The sequence below is a fragment of the Carassius gibelio genome, chromosome A10, assembly GCF_023724105.1.
Source record: "Carassius gibelio isolate Cgi1373 ecotype wild population from Czech Republic chromosome A10, carGib1.2-hapl.c, whole genome shotgun sequence".
In the NCBI taxonomy this organism is placed as follows: domain Eukaryota; kingdom Metazoa; phylum Chordata; class Actinopteri; order Cypriniformes; family Cyprinidae; genus Carassius; species Carassius gibelio.
Genome location: NC_068380.1, coordinates 15,008,282 through 15,027,289, shown reverse-complemented (window position 1 = coordinate 15,027,289; position 19,008 = coordinate 15,008,282). Strand labels below are relative to the sequence as shown.

Here is a 19,008-nt window from a genome sequence, read left to right as displayed (position 1 = left end):
ATTCTGAACAACTTTTGGGACCAATGTTGTCAATAAAGCTGTTAATTAAATATTGAAGATTATTTAAAAAAGTTACTTTGGCAAAGTAGTCCAAGGCTTTAAGCTGAAAATCAATAAAACCACTGAAGTACAATTCTCTAGACTCTGAAGGTCAATAATAATCAAAAACATGTTGAAAAATTGCATTTGGACAACTATAAACCAGTGATTGTATAATATGTTCTTTTCACAGTGTACACAAAGGCCTATTTATACAAACAGAAAGCCCACAAACTATCAAAACTGTGTAAAATAAAGCCTAATTTCATTCTAAACAAGCATGCAAAATTTAAGAGAGATTGGGCAAAAAACTTTACACTATAACAGTTATGTTTAAAAACAGTGTTGTTTGAGTAAATGCAACCACTAGATGGCAGCGGAAGACCACTAATGGGCTCATTCAGCAAATTGAAACAGTACTTTTGAGAAGATTTATGAATTCATGCCTAAACAATAAAAAAAAAAAAAAACACTGTTACAACATTTTAAATCTCACTGAGTTAAAGTTTTCCATTTTGTTCATACAGACTTACCAGTTTTTAAAATTTTGCCACATTATGATTACAGTGAAACCTGAAAATGACATCCAAACTCTTAAAACTAGTTTAATCATTTAATTTCAGTGCGTGTGTCTGTCTGTCAGCCTATTCTCCGTTTTGGTTGGTTTAACTGTCATCCGTACATCCAGGTTGGCTCAGACCACCTCAGAGGCCTTAATGTGCTTGAACCCCGTAAATGCTGCTTGCAGCTTTAATTAGGGGTTCAAGCACGCAGTGCTGAAACCCTATTGTATTTGTTAGGATTTTTATTATTATTATTATTATTATTATTATTATTCTTCCGCCTTAAAACTGAACGTGCAGCCCAAACCGTAAGGCCTAGAGAGCTGAAACTTGGTCAGATGGTAGTAGTCTTGCTCGCTACTCAGATACAAAGAACCGGCCCAATCGGCCTAACGGGGGCGCTACAGCGCAAAAAACAAAAATTTTGGACAATTTTGGCCGTAAAGTGTAAACCGTTAGCCATAGACTCAAAAACATGGCATTGTTGCAATCCTTGGGTTAGCCCGAACAAAAGTGCACGGCGCCTTTTTGGGGTCTACGACGCACCGTTTTCTCGCAAAATCGAGCTAAATCCGAAACCTACTTTTGCGAACTAGTCCTAGGATTTTCAACCAATCAGAACCAAACCACTTCATAAATATTCCCTGGACACTCAATATCAATAATTATCAAAAAAAAGTTGAAATTTCAATTCTTACGCGAAACAGTACACCAAAAAGCGTCTATGCTAACGTTAGGCAAATGCTATTTTAACTATAACTCTTGAACGGAATGAGATATCTTCACCAAACTCGGTATACATATGTATAAGCTCAATCTTTGGTCAAATCAAAAAAATTGCGCATCTCTGCCACTTGGGGGCGCTATAAGATAGAAAAAACACATAAATGGCTATAACTAGGCAACTGTTGCCTCGATCGACTTGAAAATTGGTATGCAATGTCTCGGTCTGAAGGGGCACAAGTACATATGAGGACATTTGCATATCTAAAAAAAACATGGCCGCCATTGGCCAAACAATTTTAAGCACCTATTTGAAAGGGTTAACGGATGTTGATCGGAACGAAACTCGCTGGGTACGTTCGACTCATGAACCTTAAGGTCTGTAAGAATTTTGAAAGAAATCGGCCACTAGTTGGCGCTAACGAGTTTTATGGCTCTGTAATCACGTGGTGTTTCACATATCAACACAGTATGCATATCATTTGATAGATCTCCTCATAATGCACAACTTTGCCTCAAGAACCATTGCTGTCAATCAAATCATTCAATTGTTATTCACAAATATGTTAAAAACCTACTTTTGCGAACTAGTCCTAGGTTTTTTGTCCGATCGGAACCAAACCACTGCAGTAATATTCTGTGGACTCTCTAGATCAATAATTATTAAAAAAATGTTGAATTTTGTCCTTTGGTCAGCTGTAAAGAGGTAATTTAGAAAAAGGGGTGTGGCCAAACATACCCCAAAGCCTATAAAACCTTAACGAAAACTCAATACTTTATGAAACTCAGTGAAATCATGTAACAGATGACTCTTAACAAGCATGCAAAGTTTCATGGAGATCAGACCATAGGTGGCGCTATAACAGTAGAAAAGGTCTCAAAACACAAGATTTATATGGTAAATGGCCTCAAATTGTTTGTAAATGCTCATATATTCACTCAAAAACACTAAATCTTTATATCATTTGATAAATATCCTCATTCTGAACAACTTTGCCTCTGGGACCAACGTTGTCAATAAAGCTGTTAATTAAACATTCAAGATTATTTTAAAAAGGTACTTTGGCAAACTAGTGATCGGGTATAAGATGAAAATCAATAAAACCACTGAAGTACAATTCTCTAGACTCTGAAGGTCAATAATTATCAAAAACATGTTGAACAATTGCATTTAGACAACTATAAACCAGTAATTTTATATTATGTTATTTGCATAGTGTACACAAAGGCCTATTAATACAAACAGAAATCCCACAAATGATCAAAACTGTGTAAAATAATGCATGATTTCATTCTAAACAAGCATGCAAAATTTAAGAGAGATTGGGCAAAAATAAAAAAATAACAACACTATAACAGTTATGTTTAGAAACACAGTGTTGTTTCAGTAAATGCAATTTATAACCACTAGATGGCAGCGGAAGACCACTAATGGGCTCATTCAGTTAAAATGAACAGTACTGTAGAAAGGATTCATGAATTCATGCCAAAACATTAATAAATTAACTGTTATAACATGTTACATCTTATTGAATCAATGTTTTCCATTTTGTTCATACAGACACATCATTTTTTACAATTTTGCCACATTGTGATTACAGTGAAACCTGAATGACATCTAAACTCTTAAAAACTAGTTTAATCATTTAATTTCAGTGTGTGTGTGTCTGTCTTTTGGATGTATTTAAATGTCATCCATACATCCTGGTTGGCCGAGACCACCCCAGAGGCACAAAGACCTATTAATACAAACAGAAATCCCACAAATTATCAAAACTGTGTAAAGTAATGCATAATTTCATTCTAAACAAGCATGCAACATTTAAGAGAGATAGGGCAAAAAAACCCAACAACAACACTTTAACAGTTATGTTTAAAAACACAGTGTTGTTTGAGTAAATGCAATTTATAACCACTAGATGGCAGCGGAAGACCACTAATGGGCTCTTTCAGCTAGTACTGTTTTTATGAATTCATGCCAAAACATTAATAAATTAACTGTTATAACATTTTGTATCTCATTGAATTGATGTTTTCCATTTTGTTCATACAGATGTATCAGTTTTAACAATTTTGCCACATTATGATTACAGTTTAATCTGAAAATGACATCTAAACTCTAAAAAAAGAGAAGACTTGCAATAAGCTTATTGTCACCTATCACTTTTTATCAAATACCTATATCTGCAACAAAATGTTTGTGCATGTATATGTGTATCTTTGTGTGTCTTTGTGTGTGTGTGTGTGTGTGTGTGTGTGCATATGCTTATAGAGTATACATATATTAGTCTAATCATTTACTTTCAGTGTGCGTGTCTGTCTGTTAGCCTGTTCTCCATTTTGGATGTGTTTAGCGGTCATCCATACATCCAGGTTGGCTCTGACCACCTCAGAGGCCTTAATGTGCTTGAACCCCGGTAAATGCTGCTTGCAGCTTTAATTATTATTATTATTATTATTCTTCCGCCCTAGAACTGAACGTGCAGCCCAAACCGTAAGGCCTAGAGAGCTGAAATTTGGACAGATCGTAGAGCTCATTTTGGGGAGAACTTATCAAAGTCTCGGCCCAATCGGCCTAACGGGGGCGCTATAGCGCAAAAAACAAAAATTTTGGACGTTTTTGGCCGTGAATCGTAAACCGTTAGCCATAAACTCAAAAACATGGCATCATAGCAATCCTTGGGTTAGCCCGAACAAAAGTGCACGGCGCCTTTTTGGGGTCTACGACACACCGTTTTCTCGCAAAATCGAGCTAAATCCGAAACCTACTTTTGCGAACTAGTCCTAGGATTTTCAACCAATCAGAACCAAACCACTTCATAAATATTCCCTGGACACTCAATATCAATAATTATCAAAAAAAAGTTGAAATTTCAATTCTTACGCGAAACAGTACACCAAAAAGCGTCTATGCTAACGTTAGCCAAATGCTATTTTAACTATAACTCTTGAACGGAATGAGATATCTTCACCAAACTCGGTATACATATGTATAAGCTCAATCTTTGGTCAAATCAAAAATATTGCGCATCTCTGCCACTTGGGGGCGCTATAAGATAGAAAAAACACATAAATGGCTATAACTAGGCAACTGTTGCCTCGATCGACTTGAAAATTGGTATGCAATGTCTCGGTCTGAAGGGGCACAAGTACATATGAGGACATTTGCATATCTAAAAAAAACATGGCCGCCATTGGCCAAACAATTTTAAGCACCTATTTGAAAGGGTTAACGGATGTTGATCGGAACGAAACTCGCTGGGTACGTTCGACTCATGAACCTTAAGGTCTGTAAGAATTTTGAAAGAAATCGGCCACTAGTTGGCGCTAACGAGTTTTATGGCTCTGTAATCACGTGGTGTTTCACATATCAACACAGTATGCATATCATTTGATAGATCTCCTCATAATGCACAACTTTGCCTCAAGAACCATTGCTGTCAATCAAATCGTTCAATTGTTATTCACAAATATGTTAAAAAACTACTTTTGCGATCTAGTCCTAGGTTTTTTGTCCGATCGGAACCAAACCACTGCAGTGATATTCTGTGGACTGTCTAGATCAATAATTATCAAAAAAATGTTCAATTTTGTACTTTGGTTAGCGTTAAATGGGTAATTAAGAAAAGGGGTGTGGCCAAACATACCCCAAAGCCTATAAAACCTAAACGAAAACTCAAAACTTTATGAAACGTGGTGAGAACATGTAACAGGTAACTCTTAACAAGCATGCAAAGTTTCATGGAGATCGCACCATAGGTGGCGCTATAACAGTAGAAAAGGTCTCAAAACACAAGATGTATATGGTAAATGGCCTCAAATTGTTTGAAAATGCTCATATATTCACTCAAAAACACTAGATCTTCATATCATATGATAGATCTCCTCATTCTGAACAACTTTGCCTCTGGGACCAATGTTGTCAATAAAGCTGTTAATTAAATATTCAAGATTATTTCAAAAAGTTACTTTGGCAAACTAGTGATAGGGTATAAGCTGAAAATCAATAAAACCACTGAAGTACAATTCTCTAGACTCTGAAGGTCAATAATTATCAAAAACATATTGAACAGTTGCATTTGGACAACTATAAACCAGTAATTTTATAATATGTTATTTGCATAGTGTACACTAAGGCCTATTAATACAAACAGAAAGCCCACAAATTATCAAAACTATGTAAAATAATGCATAATTTCATTCTAAACAAGCATGCAAAATTTAAGAGAGATTGGTCAAAAAAAATAACAACACTATAACAGTTATATTTAAAAACACAGTGTTGCTTGAGTAAATGCAATTTAGAACCACTAGATGGCAGCGGGAGACCACTAATGGGCTCATTCAGCAAAGTTGAACAGTACTGTTGAAAGGATTCATTAATTCATGCCAAAACATAAAAAAAATTAACTGTTATAACATTTTAAATCTCATTGAGTCAATGTTTTCCATTTTGTTCATACAGATATATCAGTTTTTACAATTTTGCCACATTGTGATTACAGTTTAACCTGAAAATGACATCTAAACTGTTAAAAACTAGTTTAATCATTTAATTTCAGTGTTTGTGTCTGTCTGCCAGCCTATTCTTCATTTTGGATGTCTTTAACTGTCATCCATGCATCCAGGTTAGCCAAGACCACCTCAGAGGCCTTAAATGCTTGAACCCCGTAAAATGCTGCTTGCAGCTTTAATTAGGGGTTCAAGCACGCAGTGCTGAAACCCTCTTGTAATTGTTAGGATTTTTATTATTATTATTATTCTTCCGCCCTAGAACTGAACGTGCAGCCCAAACCGTAAGGCCTAGAGAGCTGAAATTTGGACAGATCGTAGAGCTCATTTTGGGGAGAACTTATCAAAGTCTTAGCCCAATCGGCCTAACGGGGGCGCTACAGCGCAAAAAACTAAAATTTTGGACATTTTTGGCCGCAGATCGTAAACCGTTAGCCGTAGACTCAAAAACAAGGCATCGTTGCAATCCTTGGGTTAGCCCGAACAAAAGTGCACAGCTGCATTTTTTGCTCTACGACGCACCGTTTTCTCGCAAAATCGAGCTATATCCGAAACATACTTTTGCGAACTAGTCTTAGGATTTTTAACCAATCGGAATCAAACCACTTCAGAAATATTCCCTGGACACTCAATATCAATAATTATCAAAAAAAAGTTGAAATTTCAATTCTTACGCGAAACAGTACACCAAAAAGCGTCTATGCTAACGTTAGCCAAATGCTATTTTATTTATAACTCTTGAACGGAATGAGATATCTTCACCAAACTTGGTACACATATGTATGAGCTCAATCTTTGGTCAAACAAAAAAAAATGCGCATCTCTGCCACTTGGGGGCGCTATAAGATCGAAAAAACACATAAATGGCTATAACTAGGCAACCGTTGGCTCGATCGACTTGAAAATTGGTATGCAGTGTCTTGGTCTGAAGCGGCACAAGTACCTATGAGGACATTTGCATATCTCAAAAAAACATGGTCGCCATTGGCCAAACAATTTTAAGCACCTATTTGAAAGGGTTAACGGATGTTGATCGGAACAAAACTCGCTGGGTACGTTCAACTCATGAACCTTAAGGTCTGTAAGAATTTTGAAAGAAATCGGCCACTAGTTGGCGCTAACGAGTTTTATGGCTCTGTAATCACGTGGTGTTTCACATATCAACGAAATATGCATATCATTTGATAGATCTCCTCATAATGCACAACTTTGCCTCAAGAACCATTGCTGTCAATCAAATCATTCAATTGTTATTCACAACTATGTTTAAAACCTACTTTTGCGAACTAGTCCTAGGTTTTTTGTCCGATCGGAACCAAACCACTGCAGTAATATTCTGTGGACTCTCTAGATCAATAATTATTAAAAAAATGTTGAATTTTGTCCTTTGGTCAGCTGTAAAGGGGTAATTTAGAAAAAGGGGTGTGGCCAAACATACCCCAAAGCCTATAAAACCTTAACGAAAACTCAAAACTTTATGAAACTCGGTGAAATCATCTAACTTGTGACTCTTAACAAGCATCCAAAGTTTCATGGAGATCAGACCATAGGTGGCGCTATAACAGTAGAAAAGGTCTCAAAACACAAGATTTATATGGTAAATGGCCTCAAATTGTTTGTAAATGCTCATATATTCACTCAAAAACACTAAATCTTTATATCATTTGATAAATATCCTCATTCTGAACAACTTTGCCTCTGGGACCAACGTTGTCAATAAAGCTGTTAATTAAACATTCAAGATTATTTTAAAAAGGTACTTTGGCAAACTAGTGATCGGGTATAAGATGAAAATCAATAAAACCACTGAAGTACAATTCTCTAGACTCTGAAGGTCAATAATTATCAAAAACATGTTGAACAATTGCATTTAGACAACTATAAACCAGTAATTTTATATTATGTTATTTGCATAGTGTACACAAAGGCCTATTAATACAAACAGAAATCCCACAAATGATCAAAACTGTGTAAAATAATGCATGATTTCATTCTAAACAAGCATGCAAAATTTAAGAGAGATTGGGCAAAAAAAAAAAAAATAACAACACTATAACAGTTATGTTTAGAAACACAGTGTTGTTTCAGTAAATGCAATTTATAACCACTAGATGGCAGCGGAAGACCACTAATGGGCTCATTCAGTTAAAATGAACAGTACTGTAGAAAGGATTCATGAATTCATGCCAAAACATTAATAAATTAACTGTTATAACATGTTACATCTTATTGAATCAATGTTTTCCATTTTGTTCATACAGACACATCATTTTTTACAATTTTGCCACATTGTGATTACAGTGAAACCTGAATGACATCTAAACTCTTAAAAACTAGTTTAATCATTTAATTTCAGTGTGTGTGTGTCTGTCTTTTGGATGTATTTAAATGTCATCCATACATCCTGGTTGGCCGAGACCACCCCAGAGGCACAAAGACCTATTAATACAAACAGAAATCCCACAAATTATCAAAACTGTGTAAAGTAATGCATAATTTCATTCTAAACAAGCATGCAACATTTAAGAGAGATAGGGCAAAAAAACCCAACAACAACACTTTAACAGTTATGTTTAAAAACACAGTGTTGTTTGAGTAAATGCAATTTATAACCACTAGATGGCAGCGGAAGACCACTAATGGGCTCTTTCAGCTAGTACTGTTTTTATGAATTCATGCCAAAACATTAATAAATTAACTGTTATAACATTTTGTATCTCATTGAATTGATGTTTTCCATTTTGTTCATACAGATGTATCAGTTTTAACAATTTTGCCACATTATGATTACAGTTTAATCTGAAAATGACATCTAAACTCTAAAAAAAGAGAAGACTTGCAATAAGCTTATTGTCACCTATCACTTTTTATCAAACACCTATATCTGCCACAAAATGTTTGTGCATGTATATGTGTATCTTTGTGTGTCTTTGTGTGTGTGTGTGTGTGTGTGTGTTTGTGCATATGCTTATAGAGTATACATATATTAGTCTAATCATTTACTTTCAGTGTGCGTGTCTGTCTGTTAGCCTGTTCTCCATTTTGGATGTGTTTAACTGTCATCCATACATCCAGGTTGGCTCTGACCACCTCAGAGGCCTTAATGTGCTTGAACCCCGGTAAAATGCTGCTTGCAGCTTTAATTAGGGGTTCAAGCACGCAGTGCTGAAACCCTATTGTAATTGTTAAGATTTTTATTATTATTATTATTTTTCCGCCTTAAAACTGAACGTGCAGCCCAAACCGTAAGGCCTAGAGAGCTGAAACTTGGTCAGATGGTAGTAGTCTTGCTCGCTACTCAGATACAAAGAACCGGCCCAATCGGCCTAACGGGGGCGCTACAGCGCAAAAAACTAAAATTTTTGACATTTTTGGCCGCAGGTCGTAAACCGTTAGCCGTAGACTCAAAAACAAGGCATCGTTGCAATCCTTGGGTTAGCCCGAACAAAAGTGCACAGCTGCATTTTTTGCTCTACGACGCACCGTTTTCTCGCAAAATCGAGCTATATCCGAAACCTACTTTTGCGAACTAGTCCTAGGATTTTCAACCAATCGGAACGAAACCACTGCAGAAATATTCCCTGGACACTCAATATAAATAATTATCAAAAAAAAGTTGACATTTCGATTGTTACGCGAAACAGTACGCCAAAAAGCGTCTATGCTAACGTTAGCCAAATGTTATTTTGACTATAACTCTTGAACGGAATGAGATATCTTGACCAAACTTGGTACACATATGTATGAGCTCAATCTTTGGTCAAATAAAAAAAAATTGCGCATCTCTGCCACTTGGGGGCGCAATAAGATTTAAAAAACACATAAATGGCTATAACTAGGCAACCGTTGGCTCGATCGACTTGAAAATTGGTATGCAGTGTCTTGGTCTGAAGGGGCACAAGTACCTATGAGGACATTTGCATATCTCAAAAAACATGGCTGCCATTGGCCAAACAATTTTAAGCACCTATTTGAAAGGGTTAACGGATGTTGTTCGGAACGAAACTCGCTGGGTACGTTCGACTCATGAACCTTAAGGTCTGTAAGAATTTTGAAAGAAATCGGCCACTAGTTGGCGCTAACGAGTTTTATGGCTCTGTAATCACGTGGTGTTTCACATATCAACACAATATGCATATCATTTGATAGATCTCCTCATAATGCACAACTTTGCCTCAAGAACCATTGCTGTCAATCAAATCGTTCAATTGTTATTCACAAATATGTTAAAAAACTACTTTTGCGAACTAGTCCTAGGTTTTTTGTCTGATCGGAACCAAACCACTGCAGTAATATTCTGTGGACTGTCTAGATCAATAATTATCAAAAAAATTTTCAATTTTGTACTTTGGTTAGCGTTAAATGGGTAATTAAGAAAAGAGGTGTGGCCAAACATACCCCAAAGCCTATAAAACCTAAACGAAAACTCAAAACTTTATGAAACGTGGTGAGAACATGTAACAGGTAACTCTTAACAAGCATGCAAAGTTTCATGGAGATCGCACCATAGGTGGCGCTATAACAGTAGAAAAGGTCTCAAAACACAAGATTTATATGGTAAATGGCCTCAAATTGTTTGAAAATGCTCATATATTCACTCAAAAACACTAGATCTTCATATCATATGATAGATCTCCTCATTCTGAACAACTTTGCCTCTGGGACCAATGTTGTCAATAAAGCTGTTAATTAAATATTCAAGATTATTTCAAAAAGTTACTTTGGCAAACTAGTGATAGGGTATAAGCTGAAAATCAATAAAACCACTGAAGTACAATTCTCTAGACTCTGAAGGTCAATAATTATCAAAAACATGTTGAACAGTTGCATTTGGACAACTATAAACCAGTAATTTTATAATATGTTATTTGCATAGTGTACACTAAGGCCTATTAATACAAACAGAAAGCCCACAAATTATCAAAACTGTGTAAAATAATGCAAAATTTCATTCTAAACAAGCATGCAAAATTTAAGAGAGATTGGTCAAAAAAAATAACAACACTATAACAGTTATATTTAAAAACACAGTGTTGCTTGAGTAAATGCAATTTAGAACCACTAGATGGCAGCGGGAGACCACTAATGGGCTCATTCAGCAAAGTTGAACAGTACTGTTGAAAGGATTCATTAATTCATGCCAAAACATAAAAAAAATTAACTGTTATAACATTTTAAATCTCATTGAGTCAATGTTTTCCATTTTGTTCATACAGATATATCAGTTTTTACAATTTTGCCACATTGTGATTACAGTTTAACCTGAAAATGACATCTAAACTGTTAAAAACTAGTTTAATCATTTAATTTCAGTGTTTGTGTCTGTCTGCCAGCCTATTCTTAATTTTGGATGTCTTTAACTGTCATCCATGCATCCAGGTTAGCCAAGACCACCTCAGAGGCCGTAAATGCTTGAACCCCGTAAAATGCTGCTTGCAGCTTTAATTATTATTATTATTATTATTCTTCCGCCCTAGAACTGAACGTGCAGCCCAAACCGTAAGGCCTAGAGAGCTGAAATTTGGACAGATCTTAGAGCTCATTTTGGGGAGAACTTATCAAAGTCTCAGCCCAATCGGCCAAACGGGGGCGCTACAGCGCAAAAAACAAAAATTTTGGACATTTTTGGCCGTGAATCGTAAACCGTTAGCCATAAACTCAAAAACATGGCATTGTAGCAATCCTTGGGTTAGCCCGAACAAAAGTGTACGGCGCCTTTTTGGGGTCTACGACGCACCGTTTTCTCGCAAAATCGAGCTATATCCGAAACCTACTTTTGCGAACTAGTCCTAGGATTTTCAACCAATCAGAACCAAACCACTTCAGAAATATTCCCTGGACACTCAATATCAATAATTATCAAAAAAAAGTTGAAATTTCAATTTTTACGCGAAACAGTACGCCAAAAAGCGTCTATAGTAACGTTGGCCAAATGCTATTTTAACTATAACTCTTGAACAGAATGAGATAACTTCACCAAACTTGGTACACATATGTACGAGCTCAATTTTGGGTAAAATAAAAAAAATTGCGCATCTCTGCCACTTGGGGGCGCAATAAGATAGAAAAAACACATAAATGGCTATAACTAGGCAACCGTTGGCTCGATCGACTTGAAAATTGGTATGCAGTGTCTTGGTCTGAAGGGGCACAAGTACCTATGAGGACATTTGCATATCTCAAAAAACATGGCCGCCATTGGCCAAAAAAATTTAAGCACCTATTTGAAAGGGTTAACGGATGTTGATCGGAACGAAACTCGCTGGGTACGTTCGACTCATGAACCTTAAGGTCTGTAAGAATTTTGAAAGAAATCGGCCACTAGTTGGCGCTAACGAGTTTTATGGCTCTGTAATCACGTGGTGTTTCACATATCAACACAATATGCATATCATTTGATAGATCTCCTCATAATGCACAACTTTGCTTCAAGAACCATTGCTGTCAATCAAATCGTTCAATTGTTATTCACAAATATGTTAAAAACCTACTTTTGCGAACTAGTCCTAGGTTTTTTGCCCGATCGGAACCAAACCACTGCAGTAATATTCTATGGACTCTCTAGATCAATAATTATCAAAACAATGTTGAATTTTGTCCTTTGGTTAGCTGTAAAGGGGTAATTTAGAAAAAGGGGTGTGGCCAAACATACCCCAAAGCCTATAAAACCTAAACGAAAACTTAAAACTTTATGAAACTAGGTGATATCATGTAACAGGTGACTCTCAACAAGGCTGCAAAGTTTCATGGAGATCGATCCATAGGTGGCGCTATAACAGTAGAAAAGGTCTCATAACACAAGATTTAGATGGTAAATGGCCTCAAATTGTTTGAAAATGCACATATATTCACTCAAAAACACTAAATCTTCATATCATATGATAGATCTCCTCATTCTGAAAAACTTTGCCTCCGGGACCAATTTTGTCAATAAATCTGTTAATTAAATATTCAAGATTATTTGTAAAAGTTACTTTGGCAAAGTATTCCAAGGCTTTAAGCTGAAAATCAATAAAACCACTGAAGTACAATTCTCTAGACTCAGAAGGTCAATAATTATCAAAAACATGTTGAACAATTGCATTTGGACAACTATAAACCAGTAATTTTATAATATGTTATTTGCATAGTGTACACAAAGGCCTATTAATACAAACAGAAAGCCCACAAATTATCAAAACTGTGTAAAATAATGCATAATTTCATTCTAAACGAGCATGCCATATTTAAGAGATATTGGGCAAAAAACACTAAGAGTTAAAAGGATTAACACATTGATGTATGAGAAATTGCCATTTATAACCACTAGATGGCAGCGGAAAACCACTAATGGGCTCATTCAGCTAACTTAAACTGTACAGTTGAAAGGATGTAATGCCTAAACAATACAAAAAACACTCTTTTCAAACATTTCAAATCTCATTGAGTTAAAGTTTTCCATTTTGTTCATTCAGACATATCAGTTTTTAAAATTTTGCCACATTATGATTACAGTGAAACCTGAAAATGACATCTAAAATCTTAAAAACGAGTTTAATCATTTAATTTCAGTGTGTGTGTCTGTCTGTTAGCCTATTCTCCATTTTGGATGTGTTTAACAGCCATCCATATACGTCCAGGTTGGCTCTGACCACCTAAGATGCCTTAAGTGCTTGAACCCCGTAAATGCTGCTTGCAGCTTTAATTAGGGGTTCAAGCACGCAGTGCTGAAACCCTATTGTATTTGTTAGGATTTTTATTATTATTATTATTATTATTAGGGGTTCAAGCACGCAGTGCTGAAACCCTATTGTAATTGTTAGGATTTTTATTATTATTATTATTATTATTATTATTATTATTCTTCCGCCCTAGAACTGAACGTGCAGCCCAAACCGTAAGGCCTAGAGAGCTGAAATTTGGACAGATCGTAGAGCTCATTTTGGGGAGAACTTATCAAAGTCTCAGCCCAATCGGCCAAACGGGGGCGCTATAGCGCAAAAAACAAAAATTTTGGACGTTTTTGGCCGTGAATCGTAAACCGTTAGCCATAAACTCAAAAACATGGCATCATAGCAATCCTTGGGTTAGCCCGAACAAAAGTGCACGGCGCCTTTTTGGGGTCTACGACGCACCGTTTTCTCGCAAAATCGAGCTATATCCGAAACCTACTTTTGCGAACTAGTCCTAGGATTTTCAACCAATCAGAACCAAACCACTTCATAAATATTCCCTGGACACTCAATATCAATAATTATCAAAAAAAAAGTTGAAATTTCAATTCTTACGCGAAACAGTACACCAAAAAGCGTCTATGCTAACGTTAGCCAAATACTATTTTGACTATAACTCTTGAACGGAATGAGATATCTTCACCAAAATTGGTACACATATGTATGAGCTCAATCTTTGGTCAAATAAAAAAAATTGCATATCTCTGCCACTTGGGGGCGCTATAAGATTTAAAAAACACATAAATGGCTATAACCAGGCAACCGTTGGCTCGATCGACTTGAAAATTGGTATGCAGTGTCTTGGTCTGAAGGGGCACAAGTACCTATGAGGACATTTGCATATCTCAAAAAACATGGCCGCCATTGGCCAAACAAATTTAAGCACCTATTTGAAAGGGTTAACGGATGTTCATCGGAACGAAACTCGCTGGGTACGTTCGACTCATGAACCTTAAGGTCTGTAAGAATTTTGAAAGAAATCGGCCACTAGTTGGCGCTAACGAGTTTTATGGCTCTGTAATCACGTGGTGTTTCACATATCAACACAATATGCATATCATTTGATAGATCTCCTCATAATGCACAACTTAGCCTCAAGAACCATTGCTGTCAATCAAATCGTTCAATTGTTATTCACAAATATGTTAAAAACCTACTTTTGCGAACTAGTCCTAGGTTTTTTGTCCGATCGGAACCAAACCACTGCAGTAATAATCTGTGGACTCTCTAGATCAATAATTATCAAAAAAATGTTACATTTTGTACTTTGGTTAGCGTTAAAGGGGTAATTAAGAAAAGGGGTGTGGCCAAACATACCCCAAAGCCTATAAAACCTAAACAAAAACTCTAAACTTTATGAAACTAGGGAAAAACATGTAACAGGTGACTCTTAACAAGCATGCAAAGTTTCATGGAGATCGGACCATAGGTGGCGCTATAACAGTAGAAAAGGTCTCAAAACACAAGATTTATATGGTAAATGGCCTCAAATTGTTTGAAAATGCTAATATATTCACTCAAAAACACTAGATCTTCACATCAAATGATAGATCTCCTCATTCTGAACAACTTTGCCTCTGGGACCAATGTTGTCAATAAAGCTGTTAATTAAATATTCAAGATTATTTAAAAAAGTTACTTTGCCAAAGTAGTCCAAGGCTTTAAGCTGAAAATCAATAAAACCACTGAAGTACAATTCTCTAGACTCTGAAGGTCAATAATTATCAAAAACATGTTGAACAATTGCATTTGGACAACTATAAACCAGTAATTTTATAATATGTTATTTTCACAGTGTACACAAAGGCCTATTAATACAAACAGAAAGCCCACAAATTATCAAAACTGTGTAAAATAATGCCTAATTTCATTCTAAACAAGCATTCAAAATTTAAGAGAGATTGGGCAAAAAACATTACACTACAACAGTTATGTTTAAAAACAGTGTTGTTTGAGTAAATGCAATTTATAACCACTAGATGGCAGCGGAAGACCACTAATGGGCTCATTAAGCAAATTGAAACAGTACTTTTGAGAAGATTTATGAATTCATGCCTAAACAATAAATAAAAAAACACTGTTACAACATTTTAAATCTCACTGAGTTAAAGTTTTCCATTTTGTTCATACAGACTTATCAGTTTTAAAAATTTTGCCACATTATGATTACAGTGAAACCTGAAAATGACATCCAAACTCTTAAAAACTAGTTTAATCATTTAATTTCAGTGCGTGTGTCTGTCTGTCAGCCTATTCTCCGTTTTGGATGTGTTTAACTGTCATCCATACGTCCAGGTTGGCTCAGACCACCTCAGAGGCCTTAATGTGCTTGAACCCCGTAAATGCTGCTTGCAGCTTTAATTATTATTATTATTAGGGGTTCAAGCACGCAGTGCTGAAACCCTATTGTATTTGTTAGGATTTTTATTATTATTATTATTATTATTATTATTATTATTATTATTATTATTATTATTATTATTCTCCACTCAAACTGTTCGTGCAGCCCAAACCGTAAGGCCTAGAAAGCTGAAATTTGGTCAGAATGTAGTAGTCCGGCCTTCTTGTCAGATACCGAGTCTCGACCCAATCGGCCTAACGGGGGCGCTACAGTGCAAAAAACTAAAATTTTGGACATTTTTGGCCGTAAATCGTATACCGTTAGCCGTAGACTCAAAAACATGGCATTGTTGCAATCCTTGGGTTAGCCCGAACAAAAGTGCACGGCGCCTTTTTGGGGTCTACGACGCACCGTTTTCTCGCAAAATCGAGCTATATCCGAAACCTACTCTTGCGAACTAGTCCTAGGATTTTCAACCAATCAGAACCAAACCAATTCATAAATATTCCCTGGACACTCAATATCAATAATTATCAAAAAAAAGTTGAAATTTCAATTCTTACGCGAAACAGTACACCAAAAAGCGTCTATGCTAACGTTAGCCAAATGCTATTTTGACTATAACTCTTGTACGGAATGAGATATCTTCACCAAACTCGGTACACATATGTATGAGCTCAATCTTTGGTCAAATCAAAAAAATTGCGCATCTCTGCCACTTGGGGGCGCTATAAGATAGAAAAAACACATAAATTGCTATAACTAGGCAACCGTTGGCTCGATCGACTTGAAAATCGGTATGCAGTGTCTTGGTCTGAAGGGGCACAAGTTCCTATGAGGACATTTGCATATCTCAAAAAACATGGCCGCCATTGGCCAAACAAATTTAAGCACCTATTTGAAAGGGTTAACGGATGTTGATCGGAACGAAACTCGCTGGGTACGTTCGACTCATGAACCTTAAGGTCTGTAAGAATTTTGAAAGAAATCGGCCACTAGTTGGCGCTAACGAGTTTTATGGCTCTGTAATCACGTGGTGTTTAACATATCAACACAATATGCATATCATTTGATAGATCTCCTCATAATGCACAACTTTGCCTCAAGAAACATTGCTGTCAATCAAATCGTTCAATTGTTATTCACAAATATGTTAAAAACCTACTTTTGCGAACTAGTCCTAGGTTTTTTGCCCGATCGGAACCAAACCACTGCAGTAATATTCTGTGGGCTCTCTAGATCAATAATTATTAAAAAAATGTTGAATTTTGTCCTTTGGTTAGCTGTAAAGGGGTAATATAGAAAAAGGGGTGTGGCCAAACATACCCCAAAGCCTATAAAACCTAAACGAAAACTCAAAACTTTATGAAACTCAGTGAAATCATGTAGCAGGTGACTCTTAACAAGCATGCAAAGTTTCATGGAGATCAGACCATAGGTGGCGCTATAACAGAAGAAAAGGTCTCAAAACACAAGATTTATATGGTAAAAGGCCTCAAAGTGTTTGAAAATGTTCATATATTCACTCAAAAACACTAGATCTTCATATCATATGATAAATCTCCTCATTCTGAACAACTTTGCCTCTGGGACCAATGTTGTCAATAAAGCTGTTAATTAAATATTCAAGATTATTTAAAAAAGTTACTTTGGCATACTTGTGATACGGTTTAAGATGAAAATCAATAAAACCACTGAAGTACAATTCTCTAGACTCAGAAGGTCAATAATTATCAAAAACATGTTGAACAATTGCATTTGGGCAACTATAAACCAATAATTTTATAATATGTTATTTGCATAGTGTACACAAAGGCCTATTAATACAAACAGAAAGCCCACAAATTATCAAAACTGTGTAAAATAATGCATAATTTCATTCTAAACAAGCATGCAAAATTTAAGAGAGATTGGGGAAAAAAAAATAACAACACTATAACAGTTATGTTCAAAACCAGGGTTGTTTGAGTAAATGCAATTTATAACCACTAGATGGCAGCGGAAGACCACTAATGGGCTCATTCAGCTAAGTTGAACAGCACTGTTTTCATGAATTCTTGCCAAAACATTAATAAATTAACTGTTATAACATTTTAAATCTTACTGAATCAATGTTTTCCATTTTGTTCATACAGATGTATCAGTTTTTACAATTTTGCCACATTATGATTACAGTTTAACCTGAAAATGACATCTAAACTCTAAAAAAGAGAAGACTTGCAATAAGTTTGTCACCTATCACTTATTTCAAATACCTATATCTGCAACAAAATGTGTGTCCATGTATATGTGTGTCTTTGTGTGTGTGTGTGTGTGCATATGCTTATAGAGTATACATATATTAGTCTAATCATTTGCTGTCAGTGTGTGTGTCTGTCTGTTAGCCTGTTCTCCATTTTGGATGTGTTTAAATGTCATCCAAACATCCAGGTTGGCTCTGACCACCTCAGAGGCCTTAATGTGCTTGAACCCCGGTAAATGCTGCTTGCAGCTTTAATTATTAGGGGTTCAAGCACGCAGTGCTGAAACCCTATTGTATTTGTTAGGATTTTTATTATTATTATTATTATTATTATTATTCTTCCGCCTTAAAACTGAACGTGCAGCCCAAACCGTAAGGCCTAGAGAGCTGAAACTTGGTCAGATCGTAGTAGTCTTGCTCGCTACTCAGATACAAAGAACCGGCCCAATCGGCCTAACGGGGGCGCTACAGCGCAAAAAACAAAAATTTTGGACATTTTTGGCCGTAAAGTGTAAACCGTTAGCCATAGACTCAAAAATATGGCATTGTTGCAATCCTTGGGTTAACCCGAACAAAAGTGCACGGCGCCTTTTTGGGGTCTACGACGCACCGTTTTCTCGCAAAATCGAGCTATATCCGAAACCTACTTTTGCGAACTAGTCCTAGGATTTTCAACCAATCAGAACCAAACCACTTCATGAATATTCCCTGGACACTCAATATCAATAATTATAAAAAAAAAGTTGAAATTTCAATTCTTACGCGAAACAGTACACCAAAAAGCGTCTATGCTAACGTTAGCCAAATGCTATTTTAACTATAACTCTTGAACGGAATGAGATATCTTCACCAAACTCGGTACGCATATGTAAGAGC

At 36.0% G+C, this 19,008-nt stretch overlaps 1 protein-coding gene and 2 long non-coding RNA genes across 3 annotated transcripts in view; 1 reads left to right on the top strand and 2 right to left on the bottom strand.

The window, feature by feature from the left end:
* Positions 1 to 19,008, bottom strand: part of gfra2b (GDNF family receptor alpha 2b) — a 138,433-nt gene that overhangs the window by 22,428 nt on the left and 96,997 nt on the right. The window lies entirely within an intron of this gene.
* LOC128021315 (uncharacterized) lies at positions 1,641 to 18,400 on the bottom strand. The gene is made up of 3 exons (XR_008185523.1): positions 18,336 to 18,400; positions 8,716 to 8,927; positions 1,641 to 3,503 (listed from the first exon to the last, which is right to left on the bottom strand). It is a non-coding gene; the product is annotated as an uncharacterized LOC128021315 (long non-coding RNA).
* Positions 10,158 to 18,387, top strand: LOC128021313 (uncharacterized). Its single transcript, XR_008185521.1, has 3 exons — positions 10,158 to 10,631; positions 12,886 to 15,001; positions 17,352 to 18,387. It is a non-coding gene; the product is annotated as an uncharacterized LOC128021313 (long non-coding RNA).